The sequence below is a fragment of the Sciurus carolinensis genome, chromosome 7 (genome assembly GCF_902686445.1).
Source record: "Sciurus carolinensis chromosome 7, mSciCar1.2, whole genome shotgun sequence".
NCBI lineage: Eukaryota > Metazoa > Chordata > Mammalia > Rodentia > Sciuridae > Sciurus > Sciurus carolinensis.
This window is the reverse complement of record NC_062219.1, coordinates 103575203-103592659: the sequence shown is the minus strand read 5'-3', so window position 1 is coordinate 103592659 and position 17457 is coordinate 103575203. Positions and strand designations below refer to the sequence as shown.

The 17457-nt window shown below is 39.5% G+C and overlaps 1 pseudogene; it reads right to left on the bottom strand.

Moving 5' to 3' along the window:
* Window positions 1-15199: 15199 nt before the first annotated feature.
* On the bottom strand, window positions 15200-15590 carry LOC124989284 (chromatin accessibility complex protein 1-like; annotated as a pseudogene).
* Between the last annotated feature and the right edge of the window lie 1867 nt (window positions 15591-17457).

Here is a 17457-nt window from a genome sequence, read left to right as displayed (position 1 = left end):
TTATAATCACTAACTCCTTCATGCTGTTCAAATACTGGTTCCTAGCCAGCGCATTCCCTTCCAAAGACATGTCATTGCACTGAGTGTTAACAATGGCACTCCTGGCTTTATCCCCGTTCCACCAACCACCCATAGTAGGTTCTTATTTCCAGTCCCTTGATAGATGAGCCACTCTGTGTAGTGGCTGCTTTCTTGTACCACGCAGCTATCAAGTGTCACAAGCTGGTCTCCTGGGAAGTAGACTCTGCAGTAGAGGTTCATTGAGGATGGGATTGTCATGGATAGAGAAGGACAGGATTGAGCAGAGAGAAGTTTGACTATGACACCTTTGCATAGAATACTGCTGATTCTGTGAGGTTCTCTGGAACTGGGATGGCCCTGAAGAGTTATCCCCAAATTGGGGGTGTTGAGCTGTCATAAAATGGGAGCCGTCCCTGGGAAGAGAGAGTAACTTAGCCAGGTGTGGTGGTACATGTCTGTAATCCCAGCAGCTTGGAAGGTTTAAGCAGGAAGATTGCAGGTTTGAAGCCAGCTTCAGCAATTTAGCAAGGCCCTAAGTATTTTAGCGAGACCCTATCTCAAAATATAAAATAAAAAGGGCTGGGGCTGTGGTTCATGGTTAAGCACCTCTGGGTTCAATCCCTGATACTGCCCCCACCCCCAAAAAAAAAGAGGGAGTACCTTGGATGAAGTGCCTGCCTTCATTGAGGATAATCATAGGGAGAAGGGGTTAGCTGGGAGCTGCCACCTGTCAATCCTTCCACTAGCTGAGGAATGAGTGCTTCCAGTCTAAAAGAAAATCCTAAATCTGCACAGTGTAGGACAGTGTGTACTACAAATTTAAAATCGTATTTTAATAGTAAAAGAGAGGCATTTAGAAAATTGCCCAGGAGAAAATGATAACTCTCTTTGTGTTCATTCCTCTAGAGACTTAGTAACTTGAACCCAGGAACTTTCCCTACTTGAAGAATGACTGGGACCTCCCACAAAACAAATAAAAATCTGGGAGTGACTTATTTAGTGAAACTGCTGATAAGTGGTCAATTAACCTCTCACCTCCCCACCAGTCTATCTAAGTTAGACCAAAATTATCGCTCCTGGGGTGTGGACTCCAAGCGGTCCCCCAGCAAAGCAAGCAGGAAACCTGTGTAACCTGAGCAAATAAATCAGGGCCTGAATGCTTTTGCTCTGAGTCTTGCTGTCCTGTTGCACCCACAGTAAAAACCATAAATCTGGGCCTAGGGATGTAGTTCAGTAGTATATCACTTAGTTAGCATGCACAAAACTCCTGGTTAAATCCCTAGTATTGCTGAGAGAGACAGAGATAGAGATAGAGATAGAGAGAGAGATAGAGAGAGAGAGAGAGAGAGAGAGAGAGAGAGAGAGAGAGAGGAAAAACAAAGAAAGATATAGAAACTTGACTCCCAAGATCTTGAAAATAATCAGATCTTTACAGAAGAAGAATGGAGGAAGGATGAGGAAAATGAGTGATGGGGAGGGGTGGGGGGAAGGAAAAATAATAGAATGAGACAAACATCATTATCCTATGTACATGTATGATTACACAAATGGTGTGACTCTACTTCGTGTACAACCAGAGAAACGAAAGTTGTACCCCATTTGTGTACAATGACTCAAAATAAAAAATAAAAAAGGAAGATTTACAACTCAATTCACAATAGCTAAATATGGAACCAATCTAGATGCCCTTCAACAGATGAATGGATAAAGAAAATTTGGTACATACACATGATGGAATATTACTCAACTTTAAAGAAGAATGAAATTATGGCATTTACAGGTAAATGGGTGGAACTAGAGAATATAAGTGAAATAAGCCAATCCTGAAAAACCAAAGATCGAATGTTTTCTCTGATAAGCAGATGCTGGTACACAGTGTGTGTTGTGGGGGTGGTTAATGAACTTTGGAGTGTGCAGAGGAGAATGAGGGGAGGGATGGGGTGGTGGGATGGGAAGGATGGTGGAATGAAACAGACATTATAACCCTGTATACATGTATGATTACACTACTGGTGTGACTCAGCACCATGTACAGTCAGAGGAATGAGAAGTTATGCTCCATTTGTGTACAGTGTGTCAAAATGCATTCTACTGTCATGTACAATTAATTAGAACAAATCAAAAAAGGAAGCTTTTTAAAAATATATATCTGTATATACTTCACAAAAATCCTGCTTGGACAGCAAATTTCTAGGCTCCATCCATCTGTTACTGCTCTCCAAATCTCTTTTTATTACTATTACCAAAAAAGCTTAATCTTTATCCCTGAAGTCAACAAAAAGGACACAGTTTTGAGAAGAAGAACAAAATTTTACATTTAGCTTTACTTAATAGAAAGGAAGTTATGATTTAGAAAGTTTAAATAACTGTCCAAATGTTAACTATCTGGTAACAAATTTGAGATTTGAACTCGGACTTCTTTATTACCAAAATCTGTATTCTTTTTACTACCCCTGTATTACTTGGACTTTTAAATTATTTCCGTTTGCAATGTACTAATAATAGATAATAGTCACATGCATCATCCAGTCCCTTGAGTTAATCTAAGTTCTGATGTAATCTCTAGTTAGAAAGTAAAACATACAAACCATGCATTATAAGTATAAAAACATATTGTAAACATGCAAGGAAGAATCTATTTAATGATAAAGAGGTCCTATGCATTTTTCATTTACATTTTCTCTCCTTTTTAAACTAAAAATGTAACCATTGTCTTTCCATGCCAATAATGCTCTCACAAACATGGTGAATGTTCCTAAAACCTGCCAAGTGTTCTGTAAGAAGCATGGCAAACACCAAGACCATAAAGTGACACAGTACAAAAAGGGGAAGGATTCTCTGAATGCACAGGGAAAGCAGCGTTATGAAACTGTGGCTAAAATAAAACAGTGTAAAATTTGATCATGTCACACTCTTACCAGAATCAAATGTTCAGGCTGCCTGCCTGAGTACCCATATTTGTGAGATGAGTGTAGGGAGGAAGGAATCTTGTGTGTTCAAGTTTGGCCCAGAAGGTGATACAGGGCTGGTTCCTCAAAGCTCTGTCTTCCCCAGTCAACAAAGGTTGTGATGGGGAAGGGCAGGGGACAGGCAGTGAGGATGCAGATGGGGCAGGGCCCTCCTTGGCCCTATCTTCTCCAGAGCATCACAGTGATCTCTGACCTCCCACTAAGGGAGAGTGTAATAAAGGCCCTCTGGGTTCCTGAAATGTGACGAAATGTGAACTGAAATTCTGACTCAAAATTTTAGCTAGGCTACTACCCTTGGATGCCCAAGAGGATGCAAAATAAATTTTTTGTTATTGGCAAATAAATGATCTTTATAAATTAGATAAAGAATAATAGACAGTGTATTAGAGAACTCAACATTTCTCATTCATTCACTCTTCTTTTGTTGGTCACTCATTCATTTTACAAACATTTGTTAAGCATTCTCTATTTTATAGTAACAGGTAAGTGAAGTCAACCTCCAACGTTAGGACTCAAACTAGTTAATGAGGTGACTCCACCAGCAATTGCAATAGTGTGCTAGGGCAGATGGTGCTCTTGGAGCCCTGGGGAAAGAGAAGGATGGGGGAAGGGTGGCAGGGAAGAGGGTGCCTAATTCAACCTGGGATTTGGGTCCTGTATCTTGGAGAATTCTCAGAGTTTTCAGAAGACAAGAGTTGGCAAAAGATGTTCCCTTCACAAGAAATAATGTTAGCAAAGACCCAGAGGTAGAAAAGAGGTGTGGGGCATTGGAGAGCTTGCCACTGGTTTGCTGTAATGGGGTGTGGAGACGTCAAGGGCTAATTCAAGGAAGGCATGAAATGCTGGTCTGAGGAACTTACTCCTTATCTCAATGGGATGTGGAGCCTCAGAAAACTCTTTAGCAGAGCATCATTGTAATCTGATGAATGTAGCACAGTCAAGTGCAGTGGAGTTCATGTGGGTGTTGAATCTATATAAATTGCATTTCCTACTCAAAAATGATAATAAAGAATTGAAATTGTGAATAAAGCACTTTTTTGTAAATTAAATACATATATCCTGATACCTATTTAATAAATATACATAAATTATATATGAAAAGTATATATACACATACACATTACTCTCATCCACTTGCTTTTAAATATGTTTTTTTTAATGGAGTTAATGCCAAAGCAGTGGAAATTATATGCATAAATTATATACTTATCTCTTTGTTCTAGCTTTTAGAGAGGCACCTGATATAACATCTATTATCCAAGTAGATTAAAATATTGTAGCATCTGTTTATAATTTTATATTTATGTCCATGTTCTTTTAATTTTTTCAAATAATTGCATTTTAATTTTATTTTTTATTTTTTAAGAAAACATCAACATTTTATTATCATCACAATAAAATGAATGATGAAGCTTAAAACTGGCTCATTTGACCCTTTCTCTTCTTATCTTCTCCCAGTTCAAAATGCTTGCATCTCTTAATAGCCAGCATTCTCTTAGATCTGCAGGTAGGTTTAACACACTCAAACCTCAGCACAATCTTTGAGTTCTAGTCTTTTTCCTGAAAATTGGCTTAGTCGTCCACCATAGCCACAGTTTCATAACACTGCTATCCCTGTGTATACAGAAAATCCTTCCCTTTTGTGTATGGTGTCACTTTTTGGGCTTGGTGTTTGCCACACTTCTTACAGAACGTCTGGCAGGTTTTAGGAACATTCCCCATGTTTGTGAGAGTGTTATTGGCACCAAAAGTGATTACAATTTTAGTTTAAAAAGGAGAGAAAACTAATGAAAAATGCACAGGACCTCTTTATCATTAGATAGATACCTCCATGCATTTTTACAATATTCTTCTATAAAAATAATGTATGGTCCATATATTATACTTAGATTATACTTAGATTAACTTAAGGGAGTGGATGATACATGTGACTATTATCTGTTATTGGTACATTGCAAAGGAAAATAATTTAAAAGCCCAAGAAGTACAGGGGTAGAAAAAAAGAATACAAATTTTGGTAACAAAGAGGTCTGAATTCAAATCTTCAAATTTGTTACTTACCAGACATTTAATATTTGGGCAGTTATTTTAACTCTCTAAATCATAGTTTCCTTTCTGTAAAATAAAGCTAATAATAATTTCCTTTCCAGATTGTTGTTCAAAATGGCAAGTGCATTTAGTGCTTTGTATAGTTGTTTAAGGTGATGGTTGAGAGTAGAAAGATCACTGGGGAGGTGGGTTCTGAGCTGTGTTGCTTCTGAGCCTTCTGACTAGGTGTAGAGGGCTCATGCAGGAAGATGGGGCAGTTAGCTCAGGAGGTCTAAACTAAGATAGTTGCAAGTGGGAGCAAGAACAACTTTTAAAAACATTCCAAATTTGATGTTTACCTTAACGAAGACTATCATAACAACCCCTAAATCCATATAACATAGTACAACAAATATTTGTCTCCCCGCCATATTAATTCAGATCCTCTGAGAAGCATATGCCAGGGTTAGATTAGTCATGTAAGAGATTTATTTGGGAGAAATGCCTACAAGGTATAAAGAGGAAATCAGAGAAGATGAGGAAAGCCTTACATGATTACCAATCTGTTATCTGTGATGGAGAGAACCAAAAAGGAATGGATAGGGGCAGTCCCAAATGTCAGCCTAGTTAAGAAAGTTTCAGTCAATGGAAAATCCATGAGTTGAACTAGTGCCTACCTTGCCATTCTCAGTCATTGGCTGGGAGAGTCCATGGGAAGTACAGTCTCAGAACAAACACAGTGATAGATCATATTACATTGGCCAAGACATAGCAATTCTGTGACCACATCTAATTGCAGGAAGACTAAAATATAAACCAGCTCTAAGCCATAGCACACATTTGCATGAAGTAGATGAGAGAGAAAGCAATGACCCCAGGTTCAGGATTGGATTATTGGGTAGAAGCCTGTGCTATTCACTAATATAAAAATCAGAGAAGGCGGATCATGATTTTGAAGGAGGTGGAGCTATCTAGTAGACTGCTGTACATTCAAGTCTAGAACTCAGGCAAGAGATCTGGTTGGCCATATTCCAGATGGTGGTCAAAGCTAAGAGTTGCCCAGAGATAGCACTATAAAAGAGAAAGGCTAAGAACATAAACCCAAAGAACACCAAAATTTAAGGGATTATAGGAGTGAACATCTTTTTCAATCTCCTTTTATAGTATGCCTTTATGTACTACAAAACTAAAAACTACATTTCCCAGACTTCTTGCAGCCAGGATTTCCAAAGATATGAATTCGACACTCATGTGAGGTTCTAGTTTCAAAGCTGAACAAGTAGGGGCTAGGCAGGACAGGAAGCACCCTCTGTGCCGATGTGGAGCACAGCTACCCTAGGTTTTGAGCTGGTAGCATGGAGCTAGTTTCCCAATCATCAAGCACGTCCTAATTGTGGTCTAAGCAGCAACTTCCCTGGCAACTCAGTTGAGTGTGGCTTTGTTCCTAGTAATTCATTCTAGAGCTTTCATTCTTCAGCTCTCACACTAATTCTATGAGCCAACGAATAGTTTGCAATTATCTCTGTTTGTTTAAGTCAGCTAAGGTGAATTCTGCTCTTATCACCTAAACTGTGAACAGTATGGTCAGAGACCTGAGTCTTGGAAAGAGGTTGAGAAGGATGTAGAAAAAAAGGGGAGATTATGCCACGTCCTTCATGGATGAGGGAAAGGGTTTCTGTCTGAGGACGGTGCCAGCTATTGGTTAACCACTAAGAAATTTATCTCATTAAATAAACACAAGAGCCAATAATCTTTTCAAGTGGGAAAGGTGTGATGAATTGGGCCATGCCAAGACCTGGCCTCAAAACAAGATGGAGAAGCCTACCTTCCCTTTATTTATAGTCGCACAGGTAAAGGGGGACAAAGAGGGGCTTCTTCTGTGAAGAACAGGATGGGGTGGAGTTAGGGACACCATTTGTTTAGAGAATTAGCCTTTTATCAGGCGGTGAGTCACCTCTGTACAGAGTCACCTACCCCAGGCTATCTGAAACAGTCTCTCATGACTGCCAGTTCCTGAGAGTCAGACCTCGGTATCCCATGGCTCAGCAAGGCCTGATTCTGCTAAACATGGCTGGCTTCCCACAGAAGGAGAAACCAGAAAAGTAGTAGCAAAAGCAGAACATACTGATATCTTACTGAAGGAAGAGTTTCAGTAAGTGGTCAGAGTTGGTCATGGTGATGCACACCTGTAATCCCAACTACTTGGTAGGCTACTAGAATCACAAATTCCAGTCTGGTTTGGGCAATTTAGGAAGACCCTATCTCAGAATTTAAAACTAGAAAAGAAAAGAAACAAAGAAAATCTAATTAAAAGGCTTGGGATGTCGCTTAGTAGTAGAGAAAAGCTGGGTCAAAAAAACAAAAAAAAAAACAAAAAAGTGTTCAGTCATTAAACACTGCAGAGTGGCCGTGACAGATACAAATGGGAGGGAACACTGACTTAGGAAATCTCAGGCAATCTTAACAGGCAGTTTCAGTGGAGAAGTAAGGAGGAACCATATTGCAGGTTTCCGAGATTCTTCCACTTTTTTGGACCCAATTTAAGAATCACATGCTGACTCCATAATTTTTCCATTGCTTAGTACTTTGCCTGAAATCTAACATGGCAGTACAATCCAGGTGTTATTATAAGAAATTGTCCTCTGGCATCATCTTTAAAAGGAGCTCTACCTCCAGTTATACTATTTGTTATTCGTGTAAAATAATTCTTCAAACTTTCCATTTTAAAAGGGAAAAAAAATCTCTAGAAAATGGGTGTACTAAAACATAGCCTGTCTTCTTCATTAACAGAATGGCAGAGAAGATAAGAGCACAGGATTGGACATGGCCAAATGCAGGCCTTAATACTGATTTCACCTGCCAGTTAGCTGTGTGACCTTGGGCAGGTTAGCTATACCTAGCTTTCCCCCTCTGTAAAGTAAGTATAATATATCAACCTCACAGAGTGATTCTGATAATTTACTGAGGTATTGAAAGCATTTAGTACAGGGACTGGCAAGTAAAAAGCACTCAGTGAATTTCAAGTGGTTAAAAATACCTTTGGGGAGATAATGCCCATTACTGCTTTCTTTATAGGGTTGCTGGCCAAATGAGATAATGTACAGGGAAGCAAAAGGTCTATTGTTAGGATGAAAATATCATGTGGAAGGTCACACCTCATACCAGATATTCACTGAGTTCCTTGATAATGGGACTGTATGATGGAGTTGGTGGGGAGGGTAAAACCAACAGAAAGAGGAGAAACTGAAGATGAGCTACATTGTTTGCAGTTTGTCCCAAGGCCCACACATGTTACAATAATAGACACTCCACCATAAAAGGACAGTTGATTAATACAGACCCGTTGGAAAGAAAGACAATCTGTGGCTGGTGGAACTGGGTAAGTGGAAGGGATAAAACGAGGAGAAGATATATTGCTTGAAATTAGGTAAAAGATTCATATATCAAAAAGGCTCGTTCTGGCTGGTTTCACTGCCAAACTTCCACCTCCCTACCCCTGCTCCCTGCCTGCCTGTTCCCTCTAGACCTTTGCAGAAAACATGCACAAGGGGCTGGCGTCGTGGCTCAGTGGTAGAGTGCTTGCCTGGCATGCATGAGGCACTGGGTTCGATTCTCAGCACCACATATAAGCAAATAAGATAAGGTTCATGGATCACTAAAATTCTAAAAATAAGTAAACAAAAACGTGCAGAGGTCCAGAAAACATGCACAAGCTCTGTACAAATTAGCATACTTGGAAATAATCTACTTTCTCATACAAACAGAGAGACCAGAAAGCCCTGGAGTGGGCAAGTGAGTTCCTTGCTTCCCTGCATAGCTCAGTCTTTCTCTTGGCCCCCTGTTACCACAAAGAGATAGAATTAAACTCCATTCTCTCTAGCCCACCGCCCATTTTTAAATTCCTCTCCACAGGAACACACCAATAAAGGCACCTACTGGTGGCCCACTGATATCACCTCCATCCCACCTTCTCCCACTTCCGTTTATCTTTATTCCTGTTAGAGATGAAACACTGCTCAGGGAATGAGTTTTTCACTGCAGATTATTAAATTTTTTTCAGTTCACAGTGTTCTATTCAGCCATCCATCTTCCCTGTTACCTCATTCTATGGGGTGAAGCATTTCAAGCTTGTTAGAATTCAAGGTTAGGCTGCCTTCTGCACTTGGAGGCACCCGCTGCAGTGCTAGGCTTTACTCACTTGGCTGGCTTCAGGGACATGCAGGGACAGAATGAGGCATGTGGGCAGAGGCAGTGTGACCAGCTCCGCCACCAACTGTACAGGTGGCAGTGCTGGTTGAGTCAGTCTGCCAAGAAGGATAGCTTTGGTACTGGCCCAGGGGAGTCTTAGTAAATCCCTCCTGATTACTAACCTCTGAGACACTACATGCTATAATTTCCCAAATCAGACCTGTAATTATAAACTCACAACCTAATAATCACTGCCCAAGCCCAGGTGTTCTGAAGTAGGGTGTAAGCTAGCACTAAAGAAAAATGATAAGAAGCTGTTTGCCCAGGAAACACATTCTGTAGAGCAGATAACATGTACATATTGTACTATCTCTCTCCATCTTCCATAGCACCTACCAAAGTCCCTACAAATCACTAAATTATGCTTATGTTGTGGCTGACTTTTTATAGGCTGTTCTTGATATTTTTATAAAAGATTATTTAATTTATTCAATTCATCCAATGAGTTTATACTTTTGTTTTAACATCTAGTCTATGCCTGACACTGTGGGGGTGAGGCATGAATTAAAATATTGTGTCTACCTTGAAGTTATATTCAACAGAGTTGTAGAAATAAGAATCTTAATTTTTTCACAGTGAAGACTGAAGACAGTACATTGGAATGCTTTGGGTCTTCCTTCCACGACTCTAGACTCTCCAAAGACCATAAACCCTACCTTCTTCTTTCCCTCTCGCTTTGAAGAGAGAAAAATAGAAACCTTCTGCTAAGGCTTCTTTGCCCTTGGAATCTGAACCCCACAGGCTACTTTTTTTTTCAGTTGCTATATATTAATTATACAGAACAGTGGGTTACATTGTAGCATGTTCATATATTCATAAAAACCTAATTTAAAAACTTTTTATTGGTAATTAAAATCATACATAATAGTGGAATTTATTATGACATATTCTTTCACATGCATGACTTAATTCCCCAGTACATTGCATTTCTTTCCCTTCCTCCCTACTCCTGGACCATTTATTCTACTCTACTGGGCTCTCTTCTATTTTCATCATATCCATGCAACCAATCCTTTATCCCTTTTTTTCTCTCTAGCTTCCACATAGGCAATAAAGCACACAACCCTTGTCTTTCTGTGTTTGGTTATTTTACTTAAAATAATGCTCTCTAGTTCCACCCATTTTCCTGGAAATGACATAATTATGTTCTTCTCAGTGGCTGAATAAAACTTCATTGTGTAGACATACCACATTTTCTTTATGCATTCATTCGTTGGCACACATCTAGGCTGGTTCCATAGTTTGGCTATAGTGAATTGCACTCCTATATACATGGGTATGTGTGTACTGCTATAGTATGCCAACTTTAATTCTTTTGGATAAATACTGAGGAGTGGTATAACTGGGTCATATGGTGGTTCCATCCTAGTCTTTTGAGCAACCCCCATACTGATTATACAATAAACAATCCCAGAAACAGTGTACAAATATTTCTTTTCCCCTGCATCCTCATCAGCATTTATTATTATTTGTATTCTAGATGATTGCCATTCTAGCAGGAAAGAGATGAAATGTCAATGATTATACATCCCTGATTGCTAAAGATTCTATTTCTTCTTTGGAGAAGGGTCTTGTGAAAATACAGTTTGATCAGTTTCACTCCCTTTATTTCCTTCACCCTCTCCTCCTCCCTCCTCTAATCTCTTTCCTCTACCCTAATGATTTCCCTTTTACTTTCATCATGTCCCTTTCCCTTACCTTATTTTTTCCCTCTAGCTTCCACATATGGTAGAAAATATATGATACTTTTCTCTCTGAATCTGACTTATTTTTCTCAAAATTGTGGTCTCCCCTTCCATCCATTTTCCTGCACATGACATAATTTTATTCTTTTATTTTTGGTGTTTGAATAATACTCCATTATGTATATATACCACATTTTCTTTATCCAGTCATCTGTTGATGGACTTCTAGGTTGATTCCAAAACTTGGCTAGTCACTAGGGACTTTGCCTCATCCTCAACCTTTTCTTTCATTGACAGCCTCTTTCCATCTGCCTAGAAACACGTTCAAATCTAATCCATCCCTATGATTGTTGCTCTGCCTTCATTTCCTCTTGGGATACAGTGTTTTATCTTTCATTGATTCCATCAGTTTTTATTCTTTAATGGAGGCACAAAAACAAATAAAGCCTTCTTGATTATTGCCTTTAGGGAACTGGAAGAATAGTAACCCGCTCATTACTTGATACTTTGACCCTCATGGCTTCTTCTGAAAAAGCCATTGTGGGAATCAGCTGTGACTTTCCAATTGCCGAATGCCCAGGCATCATTACCATTCACCCCAGCCCTCTTGCTGGATTGACACCTTGCTCAACTCTTGCACAGCATGGTTTCTTGGAGACAGAGATATACCAGTTCTTGTTCCATCTAAACCATATATGAGATGTGTGGCTTGAGAGTCACATATCTTCTCAGTTCACCCTGGGTCTCTGTTAAGTAGGCATAATAACATTTATATATCATGGTTATTGTGGGAATTAAAGAAAATATCACAGATAAATTTCTTGTCACATAGAATGTGCTAAACAAATATTGGTCACCTTTTCTTGGATGACACTATACATTCCTAGTTCTTTGCCTGTTTCTCTGACTACTTGGCCTAAAAATCCTTTGCTGAAACTTTGTCCTCCTTATCCCTTTCAATTATAGGAATTACTTAATAGAAATGTGATTTGGGGTGGGTCGCCCAGGATCACTTTACCAAAATTCCAGGGAAAGTTCAAGATTTTCTGTTTGGAGAGTCTATCCCTTCCCAACCTTCAGATCCATCCCTCGTCCCCAACCTCGTGGTTTTTGTAAAGCAAGTCTGGGGATGACATGAAAATCAGACGGGCCAATCCATAATCTTGCATTCTTTTGGACAAGCTGTGATTAGGAATGGACACAGAACTCTTCCACATCACTAAAACTCCATGAATCTTCTGCTGAGGTTTCTGAGAGTGAAATAAGAACTTTTCCCTACTGAACTTGCGTGTGTAAAGATGTAAGACCAAAAGTTGTAGTAGCCATCTTGCTACCATGAAGAATACCAAACCTATGAAAGAACCTAACCCAGAGCAAGCAGAACCAAAGGGTTGAGAAAAGAAAAAGGCCCTGGTGACATCATTTGGACCTCTACATCAAGTCATACCTGAAACCAACATAAGCATTTCTTTGCTTGCATGAGCCAGTAAGTCCCTTTTCTGCTTAAGTTATTTGGATTATGTTTTCTTACCCTTACAAGCAAAGGAGTTTTAGCTGAAAGAAAAATGTTAATATTCACTTTCCATACAACAAATGTTTATTTAGCATCTTCTTGGTACTATTCTCGTCACTGTTTTTGAAGCACTGAATCATCTTTGTCTCTTCCCTTTACAATACCATATTCAACTGGAGGTGTAATAGTGGTCCAGGATTTATCCCTGCCTTCAAGAAGTTTAGAGGTCAATTAAAAAAAGTAAACAGGTAATGACAACACAGTGCAGAAAGAGTCTGGCAACATGCCCTGGAAGTACATGGACACTTGCAGTGGTGTCAGGGAATCATGGGAGGTTTTCTGGAGGGTATACTTGATATGGAGCCAGTGTCAGAGAGAAGATGAAGAGTGTTTCATGCAATGGGAGAATAGAAAGTGAAGGCTCAGAGAAAACAGAGCACCTGGCATTTCTTGGAGGCCTATAAGTAGTTCAGCAGAGTTTTAGGGAGGAAGTCAATTAAGAATTTAGAGAGGTAAGAAAGAGCTAAACCATAAAAGATCTTAGAAGCTTAAGAAGTTTTGGTGGTAATTTTAAAGACTTTTAGCAGAGGAATATGTGGTGGGAAACCCCATGAGGACATACTATGGAAACTTCAGGTGAATCTACACTTCTCTCTTACTCTGCCTGAGTTCCCAAATTCACTAATAAAATTTTCTTTCCAGTCACTATCTTTAAAGTCCTGAGTCATCTTTATGTCTTTCTTTCTCTATACCATACTCTGTTGTTGCCAAATCACAGCAATTCTATTTCCAGAATGTCTCTTTCATTTTTATGTGAACTGAAAGAGCTATATTTTTAATTTCCCAGAAAATTTTCCCATCCTCCTTCTTCTGATCAGGAAATATGATCCAAGCCTGGCTAGTGGTGGCTTCTGTAGAAGATAGGTGCCAGGGTGACCCCAACCCCAAATCCCTAGTTCCTGGTGTTCATGCCTTAGTGTTCTTTCTAGGAGATTTACTTTAGATACTTTCCCTGACTGTTGAGTAGCCATGCTGGAGAAGCCAACCTGGCAAGGAACTGGGGGTCGTCTCTAGGAGCTGAAGGTAGCCTGCAGCCAATAGCCAACAACATGTCAAGGACCTCAGTCCTACAACCTTAATAAAATAAATTCTGCTAATAATCTGAGTGAGCTTGGTAGCAGACACTGTTCCAATTGAGCCTACAGATGAACACCCAGGATTGACCAATCCCTTGATTTTAGTCTTGGAGAGGACCCAGTACAAACAGGGTCAGAGAGAGGTTCAAGAATTGTTCTGGGACTACTTCCCCTTGGATACAATGAATGATTACAATGAGTACCCTGTACTTCAAAGGTAGCTCTACAACCTAGGGTATAGAATTGATTGGTACAAAGCACTCTTTTTTTTTTCTGTATTGTGAATAGAACTTAGGGGACTCACAAGTACTCTTCCACTAAGTTATTATTTTATTATGAAACAGGGTCTCAGTAAGTTGTCCAACGTAGTCTCAAACTTGCAATCCTCCTGCCTCAGTCTCCTGAGTAGCTGGGATTACAGGTATGTGCTTCCACAACCAGCCCAAACCAATTTTGTTCATCCAATTTACCTCACCAATGATGGGCTCCACAAATATGTGTATATCATACAATCCTAAACAACAAAATTTATTTATTTATTACATATGTACAGATCTTTAATAGAAAAGGAAAAGTATATCTCTTTACAATAAAAATGACATTTAAACAAATAGTTGATTTTTAAAACAACACATAAACTCAAAGGTAGAATACTAATAAACTACATATTTTGTTAAAACTGAATTTAGCTCTTTATAATAACTAATTTCAGAATATACATATAAATTCAGAGCTTATTCAGAACTCCTAAAAAATCTATCTGCACTGAAAGGAAAAGTACAGTGGTCTCAGTTCCTGGGCAGGTAGAACAGGATTCTCTCCCAGTACCTCCAACTGCAGGGTGGCCTGTCAGGCTGACGTCTGGCTATTTTCCATTTGACTCTTCATGGTGTAAGTGCAGGAGATGCTGTCTTAACCATGAAGGAGTATGTTGTCCTGGGAGTTTCTGGAAAAGTAGTGAGATCAAACCACATGGTGGTATGCTTGCTTCGGAGCAATAAGATTCACCTAGGAGGGTCCTCATGAGATTATTTCTAGAAGCACATCTCTCTTGGTTCAGGATGGTATTAGTCAGGATTCTCTTGTGGAACAGAATCAACAGGAAGTATGATTATAAAAAGGGGATATATTAGATTGTCTTACACGATCAGAAGCTGGATAGTCCACAATGGCCATCTGCAAACTAGAGAACTGGAAGAACCAGTAACTGTGCAGTTCAAGAGGCAGAGGCCCCAGAACAAAAGGGATCAACAGTGCTACCCTAGTCCACAACCAAGGCTTCTGGAAACTCCCTGGAGAATCATTGGCAGAGCCCACTTTGGAAGAGTGAAGAAGGGATAGTCTGAAATCCTCAAACAATCGAAGCAGCAATCAAAAACCTGTTTTAGAAGAGTCAAGCCTGCATCTGCATTTGCTTCCTGGTTCTTCCAACTTTTATTTCATCCTATTGGGCAGGGCTGTCCTTGCTTAGGTAGGGTCTCCACTTCAGTTCACTATCCCACATTCCAATCATTCCTGGACATGCCCTCATGGACATCCAGAGGCCTCTTAATCATCAGCATCTCCTAATCCAATCAAGTTGACAATTCAAATGAACTATTACAAGAATTCTGCCTTATCATCGTCACTTTCATGATTTTCATCCTCCTCATCTTCTTCCCTCTTCCCTTAAGCATTTCCAGATACTTACTGGCTAAAATCTTCTTTGGCAATAAATCTGCAAGAAACAGAAATTTCTGATTCCTCTGCAGTGTTTGCGAAACCACCGTTAGATCAGTGCCTTCTTTTCTTTCCCACTGCCATGCCTGTGGGAATAGGTGGCTAGATATCCAACAAAGAACTCTGTGGCCTTGGCCGAGAGCCCTGGTGCCTCCTGCTTGATGCTGGACACCTTGGGGGAGTGCTTCATGGTGACCTGGATGTGAGGCCCAGGCAGTGACACAAGCCGCTGCTCCCAGCTCTTGTCCTTGCCCGTGGTCACATCCTTCATCTTCCAGCTGCCACACGACCCAGCATTAGTAAACAATGAAATTGAAAAGAATATTTCCTGGCAAGTTTTTCTCGCCTAAATATGGATGCAAATTACAAAAAGCTTCTTCTTGCCCTGAGCTTTCTTACATGAGGAGATAGATGGTTCTTGGAAATGCAGCAGCCATCTCGCCCTTGAAGGGAAAGTCAAGAGACTGGCAGAGAGGCCTACCTGGGACCTTGGCATTTTTATGTAATTCTATTAACCTACCTCAGAGCTTCTTAGTAAGTAAAATGTTATATCATTCTCATTATTTAAATCACTTTCATTCTGTAGCTTCCAGTCAAAAGCACTCTGATTGAAATATTGTAAAAGGTTCAGAACAAGGAATGGGCACGCCACCATAGCAAGGCCTCTCAAAGTCACTTACTGGGACTGATGGCCAGATTCTAGACAAAGTCCAGTAGGCTTGCTAAATTGGGGGAGGAAATGAGTCCCAGACTCCTGGAAGCAGTCTTTACTTCCACTTTCAGAGAGCTTCTGTGCCGGAAAGAATGAGGCCAAACCATGGAGAGAGGGAGAGACTTAGCAGTAACAAGTCCCCATTCTGTCACTACAGTTTTTGTGTGCTGCAGCTCATTTTATTGGGTTCTTTAAAATAACCTAATATTTTTCCTAGCTGTGTCAGTCAATATATGTAATTGCTTAACAGAGTTTGAAGTGAATTTCTATCATTTGTGCAGAAAGAATCCCCAGTCAGATACTCTCTTCTGCCCTGCTAGTACATGCAGTACCCAGACCTAATGTACCACCTATTAGTTGATTCTTTCACCTGTCAAACCATTCTTTCTCAGGATCTGGTTATGCCATTTACCTCCTGAAAAGCCTCCAGGGCACCTCATGGTAGACAGTTTTAAAGCAGGATTCTTCAGACTGACATTCATTATCTAGCCCCAGCCTACCTTCCACTATCTTCCATTACACTTAGATTTTTTTTCCCCTTTACCATCACTCACAGTAAGACATATTATACATGTAAGCATTTTATACTTTTACATTCAGTCAATGAAAAAAATATTAAAAGCTTCTGCCTTACTTTGAGATGTACAATAGTATTATGATTTTCCTCCAATCTTTAATTCCAAAAATTAGTTCTTTAGTGACTTACACTAAATATTTTAAGAAAAGTCTCAATTTTGTTTTTTACCTATGTGAACAGGAAACAAAATGTCATTTCAAAATGAATCAATGTACTTATAGATTCAAGGTTTTCCCCCAAGAAGAGCTCATTTTATAATTTAATGCAAAGGAAACAGTAGAAAATGTTCAGTAAAATTGCCTGAAATATCTCAGGTCCTTATACTTGGAATAGAATTAAGTGAATATGAATAGAGTTTGAAATAGTGTTGATATAACAAGTTCAGGTTGAAATGAGTTGGCTTGCCATACAGCCAAATTCTCAGCATTGCCAATCTCTGTTATGAACACATTCCTCTGTCTTTAACATCTTGTATCCTCTTTCTATGAACTCTGCCAGGCTAAAGTTAACATCCTCTTCTTCATGCTTTTTTATTAACTTTTTATTTTGAGATATGTGTAGATTCACATGCAAATACAAGAAATTAGAATTTATTTATTTATTTATTTATTTATTTATTTATTTATTTATTTATTTTGTAGGGCTGGGGATCCAACCCAGTACCTCCTGTATGCTAGGGAAGTGCTGTACTGCTGTGCCACAACTTTATTTATTTATTTTTGGTACCAGGGATTGACTAAGAGTGCTTAACCACTGAGCCACATTCCTAGCCCTTTTTATTTTGTATTTTGGGATAGAGTCTCACTAAGTTGCTTAGGGCCTCGTTAAGTTGCCGAGGCTGGCTTTGCA